Source organism: Myotis daubentonii, chromosome 2, assembly GCF_963259705.1.
Source record: "Myotis daubentonii chromosome 2, mMyoDau2.1, whole genome shotgun sequence".
Lineage (NCBI taxonomy): Eukaryota > Metazoa > Chordata > Mammalia > Chiroptera > Vespertilionidae > Myotis > Myotis daubentonii.
Genome location: NC_081841.1, coordinates 170,844,901 through 170,853,968, shown reverse-complemented (window position 1 = coordinate 170,853,968; position 9,068 = coordinate 170,844,901).

Sequence of the window (9,068 nt, the reverse complement as noted above, 5' to 3'; positions counted from 1 at the left end):
TGTACTAGAAAAAAAAATGTTGCAGAAGACATTGATAAAAGAAACAATTCAAGCTCATTTTCATCAGGTAGCAGTGATACCTACTTTTAAGTAACTCCACATGGGAGGTCTGACTGCCCTCTTCATGCAATGCTCACTGAAGTAAATTTAAGAGAGAACCTAATTTTCATTAAAATAGTTGTATTTCCTTTGTTTTTATTACATATATATTCTTACAAAATGTCACATGCTCACAGATACACAATGCTACACACCACCAAATTGAAATTAATTTCAGGACAACTGCATATCTCATAACCCCACATCACAAATTCTTGCTTTAGATATTGATTAAACAAAAATTAAAAGCAGAGTTAGTACAATTTAAACATTAGCCATCAGAAGTAACATAGATATGACCTAACAGTGCATTCATGATTATGAAAATAAAATATTCTAAAAGTGAAGGTTAATTATATGCTTAACATAAAAAAAAATGAAGATGTACTGATTTCTAGTAGAAAATGCTAGGTAAATGTGGAATATCTTAAGCACAGCACAGTATTAAATATATAGTTAGTATTCAGTTATCACATTTTTTATTTACAAAAACATAAAAAAGGAAAGAACTGATTCCACCTATGTCTGTAATATCTTTTTCCAGTTTTCATTATGGTAGTGGTGATATTAATTGAAATGAACTCTAGTCTCCTTAAAATTTGTCACATTACTGGTCCATGATAATTTGGATAAAGACATAAGAATAAAGAAATGAGCCCTAGCTAGTTTGGCTCAGTGTATAGAGCGTCGGCCTGTGGACTCAGGGGTCCTGGTTTGATTCCAATCAAGGACACATGCCTGGGTTGCAGGCTCAGTACCCAGTAGGGGGCATGCAGGAGGTAGCCAATCAATGATTCCCTCTCATCATTGATATTTCTATCTCTCTCTTCCTCTCCATTCCTCTCTGATATCAATAAAAATATATTTTAAAAAAAGAATAAAGAAATGAAAAACATGCTGCCTTTTTTACAATTGTACAGTGTGAATTTAGTCTTTAATATAGAGGTTTTTCAGTACTGGATGAAACAAAGGATGCTCAAATCAATTTAATGTCTATGGGGGGGAAATATCTATACACGTGTAGCACTTAATGATTCATCTATTTTGGAAATTATTACAAAAATATTGCTTTGTCAGGCTGGTGTAGCTCAGTGGTTGAGCATCAACCTATGAACCAGGAAGTCATGGTTTGATTCCTGGTCAGGGCATATGGATGGGCTGCGGGATCAATCCCAATGAGAGGTGCGCAGGAAGCCGCTGATCAATGATTCTCTCTCATCATTGATGTTTCTGTCTTTCTCTCCCACTCCCTCTCTGAAATCAATAAAAATATTTTTAAATTGCTTTAATAAGTATTAATGCCCAATCAGTATGTTAACAGGTTTCTATGTCATCTGAGATTAATAATAGTCTCCAATTGAGAGGTAAATCAGAAGAGTAAACATTTCTGGACACACTGGTACCTAATGTGTACAATAATAAATATGTATGGCTGAGAAAATAAGCTATAAGAAAAGTGTCAAGATTAAGAAAGCCACATGTAGCCAAGTCAATAGAAAAACCACAGGAATATTATTGGTAGGCGACTAACATAGCACAAAGAAATGCTGAAATGTACAAACACTCAGAAGCTAGAATGGTTAGAAGTGATGAATACATGCTTTATAATATGCAGACATCTTGGCAAGCAAGAAATAGGCAGTGGAATAACTAGTTCAGGAGATTTGCTATTTTTATCCCTGTCTCTGGCCGCAAACACTAAGGTCAGGTTTCCTTTAAATCAAGGTGAATCAAGTAGACACTTCTTTAGGTAGGCTATTAGACACTTCATTGGGCCTTGGAGAATCACAGAATAAACAGTGAATTAAAAGTTAATATAGAAAAGTCACTTAATCCTTCTGCATATTTTGATAATGATTAATGTGTCAATGGCTGCGCATTTTTCACTTCACTATAATACTGAGGAAATTTGAAGTAGGAGAAGAGATGAGAAAAAGATCAAGAGGAAATGAGTAGCAACATTTCCCACTAAGCCTACCTCTTCCCTCCCCCGCTTTGAGTAAATAGCACAGTCAAGTGAAATAGAAGTGTCAGTGTCCAGCCATGTAGTGTCAAATAAGAAGTCAGGGATTTTGTTTAGGGCTCAATAGAGAAAGCTTTAGGTCAAGAATCCCAATTTCTATTCTGGCTCTTCTGGGGCTAGCAAGGTCATGTGTAGAATGAGCCTAATTTGACACATTGCCTGGGATAGTCTCCATTTCAAGGTCATATCTAAAACAATGAATAATCATGCTCACTTTAACTCTTTCAAGTATCTTATTTAGATGATAAATTAGAGGGCTTGCAAATCATTAGCTCTTAGCTATGGGGCTCATAGTGGTTTATGTGGACACAATGACTCAGAGGAAGGGGTGCAGTAAAATGGCAGGTGGGTGAATTGATAGAAATTGTGCACCAGCCTGTTCCCATTGTGTGGTGTGTGTGTGTGTGTGTGTGTGTGTGTGTGTGTGTGTGCGTGCGCGCGCGCGCGCATGCATTCATTTAAGGAAAGCAAAATGGTAAGCATAGTAGTTTGTTTTGGAGGCAGTGTGAAAAAAGGGATTTTCTCATTGGAAACAACAATGTATAAGGGAGATAACAGAGTTTTTTAAGCTGTGACAATTTGAAAACAATTAGCACATGCCCTTGTTCTTCATAGAATAAGGATAACTATTAGTTGATTTCTACAATAGCAGTGATATATCACATAAGTACACCTGGCCCTTTATGAGCACTTTATTTACTTTATACTATTTAACCCTCATGTAAACCCCAGAGAATAGATATTGTTAGTTGGTATATTTTATAGAGGAAAAAGCTGAAGTAGAGGATTTTTAACTGATTTTCCAAGGCCACATGGTAGTAATTGGATAGACATTACGTAATGCCAACTTTTTGGAGTTTCAGCACGAACTTTCAAAAATAACCTCTCAAGTAGCATTGCCTAATAAATATTTAGCAATGATGGAAGTGCTTCACTATGTTGTCCAATAGATAGTCACTAGTTACAGTCAATGACTGAGCACTTGAAATGTGCATACATTGATTGAAGAATTTAAATTTAATTTTATTTCATCTAATTAATTTTAATTTTAATAGTCAGATTTGCTAGTGGTTACCATATTAGATAGGACATCTATAGAAAATGACTTATTAATAAGAAAATAATGCATTTTGTGGCTTTTAGCAAAGTCTAACTACATACTACATTGCACCTGCATATTTTGGTTTGGTTTTGATGATATTTCCCATATTATTATATAAAAAACATTGGTTATCTATGTGTCAACCAGTTAAAGCTTATTTGGAAATAGAATATTATTTGTAGATTATGATAATAGATATGTAAGAAACACCTCTCTTTAAAGTTTTCTATTGAAAGTAACTTTGTTAAGCACAGAATTTATTGAAAATTTAAACAAAATGGTTAGACTCATACACTTTAGTTGAAATGTTTATTTTTAAATATACATAATTTTAAAGCCCATTTTTAAATTACATAACATTTTTTCTTCCACAACAGATTATTTATTATGTACACACATTGTTTTTCATCAAAATAAACTTTACCCAGATACAAATTATGGCTTTAAAAATTGGCCTTTATAAACGGGAAGCCAGATACTTAAGTAAACAAAAAAATAAAAAAAAGTTTCTTCCTTAATATAAAGAGCAGGAAATTGATTTTAATCTGGATATATGCTGCGGGTTTGTCCAATCTTGGTTCCCAGGTCAAGTGATGATATTTGCTCAGCGTTTATTTAGAAGCGGGTAAGTCATCAGCCACACGTGGTTCAGCCCCATGTGGTATATTTTAGAATATGTTTGATGACATGTAAACTATAGCAGGGCCTGAGCTATAATTTAAGAGTTTCTGATTATGTAAAAGTCTTGCTAATAAAATTACTCCAGAACACCACCATTTCATTAAGTAAATTGTTCCTTTCATCACAATGCTTTATTGTAAACTTTCAAATACTTATAAGAACTACTTTAAGGAAAAGAGAAAATGTTCAAAAAAAAAAAAGAGAGAGAGAGAAAATGTCCAGATGCTCCTCTCATTTATGAGATAAAGCAAAGTCTAACTACATACAATGTTGCACCTGCATATTTTGGTTTGGTTTTTATCACAAAACAAAGAAATCATAGTTTCACTACTTGAAAGCACACCAAAGATGAATTACCATTAAAGTCACAGAAATAATACACTCTTGACATCATCCTAACCAACATTTTTAGGTAATAAACTCATTCACTTGCACTTGTAGATTATGATAATGGACATATAGGAAACACCTTTCTTTAAATTTCTCTATTGAAAGTAACTTCATTAAGTACAGAATTTGAAAATTTAAGTGCAGTGGCTGGATTCATACACTTTAATTAAAATGTTTACTTTTTATATGTGAGGATATTTTACCCAAACTGACAAACTACAGAAAGGTTTCATAACAAGATATGTCTGAAAGCTATTTGCTATTTGCACAACAGTTGTATAAAATTCTTACTAGTGTTGCTTTTATAATTGTTGTTTTTGTCATTGCTATTTGGGGATGTGTGTGTGTGCATGAGTATTAGTAATCAAGAATTCTAAGATGCAAATGTTTTGGCATCAAATATTTTAATATTTTTTTAATTAATAGAAGATTTGTTCTTTTGGCAAAACCAATGGATAAAACAAATGAAAATGTGTTTTTGTAAGAATATGTAATTCCCATTTCTATGCAAACTCTAAGGTATTCATCAGATATTTAATATGACTTTTCTACTGTTTGGGAGAAAATATTTGTATATTAAGTGTTTAAATACTCCTTTTTAAATGAATGAATTGTATATTATTTAATATTAGTGTAGAATAATTTTTATGTTAATGATCAGGGAAAATTTGTTTGCTATTCTATGAGCTTTGAAATGAATATTAAAAATATAGCTATGCCCTAGCTGGTTTGGCTCAGTGGATAGAGTGTTGGCCTGCAGACTGAAGGGTCCCAGGTTTGATTTCGGTCAAGGGCACATGCCTGGGTTGGGGGTTGATGCCCAGTGGGGGACATGCAGGAGGCAGACAATCAATGATTTTCTCTCATCATTGCTGTTTCTATCTTGCTCTCCCTCTCCCTTCCTCTCTGAAATCAATAAAAATGTATTTTTAAAAAATAAAATCGATAAAATAATCTATACTAATAAAAGCCTAGGTGACCATCACACCCTCACATCATCACAAGATGCCTGCTCCATGTTGTCACAAGAGGCTGCACCCACATCATCACAAGATGGCCACCAGAAGATGGCTGGCAGGGAGGGTAGTTGTGGGCTATCAGGCCAGCAGGGGAGGGCAGATTGGGACAATCAGGCCAGCAGGGGAGCAGTTAGGCATCAAGCAGGCCAGCAGCGGAGCAGTTAGGGGCAATCAGGCAGGCAGGCAGGTGAAAGTTAGGAGCCAGCAGTCCCGGATTGTGAGGGGGATGTCCGACTGCCAGTTTAGGCCCGATCCCACAGAGGTCCAAGGGGTCCCAGATTGGTGAGGGTGCAGGCCAGGCTGAGGGACACCCATCCAGTGCACAAATTCTGTGCACCGGGGACTCTAGTATACCATAATGCAGGGGCTGACCAGCAGCCTCTGAATGACAGATGAACAGATTACTCAGACACAGTTTGACTGTGAAAGAGAAGGCTAAGGGGGCCCTGGTTCTGGTGACCAGGGGCAGCCTCGATTGCCCGCCTCCTTAGGCTTTTATTGAAATTTTTATCTTTAGATACAATCAGTATGGTGAGTAATCTTGGGAGGACACACGTGTTTACATTGTCCTCTAGGCAAGGGCATCCAGGTACTAAGCATAAAAATTCTAGTAAACACCTGGGGGTCTGCATATGCACAGGCTAGTTTGTAAAGGTCAAAGAATAATTAGGGGTGCCACCTTCGACACTCCCCTAAGTCTCCCCTAAGTCAGAATTCCCCTAAGTCAGAATTCCTTCCATACACTTCCCCTTTTATCAGAATGACCTCGTTATAACTTTCCAACCAAGACTCTTGTGCTCCCCAACACCGTAACTGCGGTTTCTTGGAGAAAATACAGGCTCTTAAGGCTGCCAATTTGCAGTCCTGATTATTCACAGACCTGGTGTCATTCCTGGCTATCTGTGCATAAGATTTCTTTATTTGTTGTCTTGTGGGGTCAAACTATGTAACTAGCTCTGGCCTAAGAATTGTTAGAGGAATATATATGTGCAATTTCCTGATAACTGAGATATCTAATTGAGGTAGCTATACAGCTATGATGAAAAAATATGATCATCTTAATTAATGCAGCAAAAACTTGGAAAAAAATAAAATATCCATCCTTGCTAAAAACACACACACACACACACATACACACAAAACTCTTAGCAATTTAGGAGTAAAAGGAAATTTCCTCTATTTCAAAAAAAACATCAATGCATAACCTACAGCTGACATCATCCTTAATGGTGAAAGACTGAATGCTTTCCCCTAAGATAAGAAACATGTCAGAGATATTGACTCTCATCACTTCTATGAGTGTTATAACCAGTGTGGTATGCAAGATAAATAAATTAAAATCATCCAAGAAAAAGTTTTTATTTTTCTGTGGAAAATTGTACAAAATCTACTGAAAAGCCAATAGAACTTGTGATTTTAACAAATGTAGACAGAAATATTTTTGCATTATTTGCTATGTCAGTCAAACCCAGGCAACATTTTATTTAGATATTTTGTTATTTACAAAGTTGGCTGTGCTATTGCTTGTACTCACTTTACCTCCCCCCCTCCCCCGACCAATGCTTGTGTCTTCTGTCTCTGTCAAGTTCTCATTCTCCCACTCTGATTTTTCTGGGTTTTTTAAATATATTCTTAATATTGATTTTATTTTGTAATTTTTAAAATGAAAATGAAGTTTAGCTACCAGAGACCAAGTTTAAGTGATACAACAAGTTTTTGAGCCATTATTAAAAATTGTCTAAAAAGTTTCATCCATAAGGTTTTTATAACCTTTGCTAATATAGTTTAACTAGCTTTTAAATTTCAAAGGCTTATATTATATCCTTTAATCTTTTTCAACTAAAATATTAATTTATATTTTATGAATATGTGTGTGTATAAAATTTGAAAAATTTTAATTACAGATTTAATGTTAATGTATTTTGATTAAGCTTTGCCATTATGTTTGCCTATATATAGAAAAAATTACCATGTGTTGTTCAAATTTAATAATTTTTAAAATATGTTTTTGTTGATTTCAGAGAGGAAGGGAGAGGGAGAAAGAGATAGAAACATCAATAATGAGAGAATCATTGATTAGCTGCCTCCTGCACACCCTCTACTGGGGATCCAGCCCACAACCAGGGCATGTGCACCGATTAGGACTCATCTGTGAGCCTCCTGGTTCATAAATCAATGCTCAACCATCAAGCCACACTGGCTGGGCCAACTTTAAGTATTTTTAGGGAACAATACTTTCATTGTATTAGTTTATTTAAAATGCCAGGTGCTACCTTGCAAAGTTTAGGAGATAATTAAACTTTTGTTTCATTTGAAGCTTGTTTTGTTATTTTAAAGTATATGTCAAGAGTATTAATTAACATAAGTGCAATGTGGGGGTGGAATTTAATAAAAACTTTATAGATTTTCAGACATGTAGAATCTGAAAAATGTGGACAGAATATTAATGAACTTAGCAATGCATCTATTACAAACAAATGTAAAATAAAGAAAAAAATCATAAACGTCAAAGTCTGTAATAGAAAACATAAACAAAAGGAATAGAAAGTGCATGCTTTCAGGTAGTTTGTATAATCTATGATGTCGTTTCATCTATAGTGCTCTAATGTAATATTTTCTATAGATATTGATTTTCATTTGATGGAATTGGAACACACGTTCTATGATTACATAGTATATAAGAATGATTAAAATACTGCTTTAGCCTTACCAAGGTCAGTAAAATAATAGTATGGCTAATTTAAATAATATTCGGCAACTTGTTAGGATCAAATTTATTCAAAAAATATCTATTCTTTCAAAAGGTAATTTGTACAAAACACAATGAGGTATTTCTGCTTCTCAACTTGTTGCTATGCTTTTAATTGGAGGATACTCTTTCATCATATAGAAGAATTTTTGTATTGATTGCTTGAACAGATTACAAATAGGCTGTTAGCATTCTGGAGGTCATTATTTACAAATTGCAAAGAATCAAGCAGTGATTATCAAGGTACAAGAGTGCTTGATAACACAATCAAGAATTTACATAATTCATTATGATCTCTTTATCCAGGAAGACATAATGATAGCATGCAGTTGGGGGATAAATTATTTTTAAAAATTGTCTGCTTACTTCATACATATTTAAAAGAAAGAGTTGTTTTTCCTGATAAACCAGGCTCTTCCATTTCAAGGCTATTTTGTGCAAAGTTGTTATGCATTTGTTGTAACAGGACTTAATGCTCACCTTGATCTTTTCCTCAGTGCCCATATGTAAAAGCACCTTTATAAGTATCATAATTTATAATGAAGATATATGTATGTGCATATACATATCCACACATAATAGCTTTTAAAGGATTAAAATAAGCACTACTTATCTTTTGGAACCAAACAAATATAGTTTTGTTTTGTTTTTATAATTTTTAATGTTTTTGTTTTTATAACTTCTTTAATAACTGTCACTTATTCTAAAACTCCTTTAAAATTCTCAACAGAAAATATAATGATGATTTTAATAATACACTTGAAGTTTAAACAGTGGTAACTAAGGATGAGCAATTTCATTTTAATTCCAGAGATGATATTAAAGGCCTTTTAAGTCAGCTATTTCTTTTCTTTCTCAATTTGAAATATGAAACAGAAATTAAATATATAACTTAAAATTTTATTAATACAGTCTCACATTTTAAAATAATCAATGCTTAATTACAAATAAGACAATGTTATTTCTCATGGATATATATCAAATATCAAAAAGTAAAAATAAATA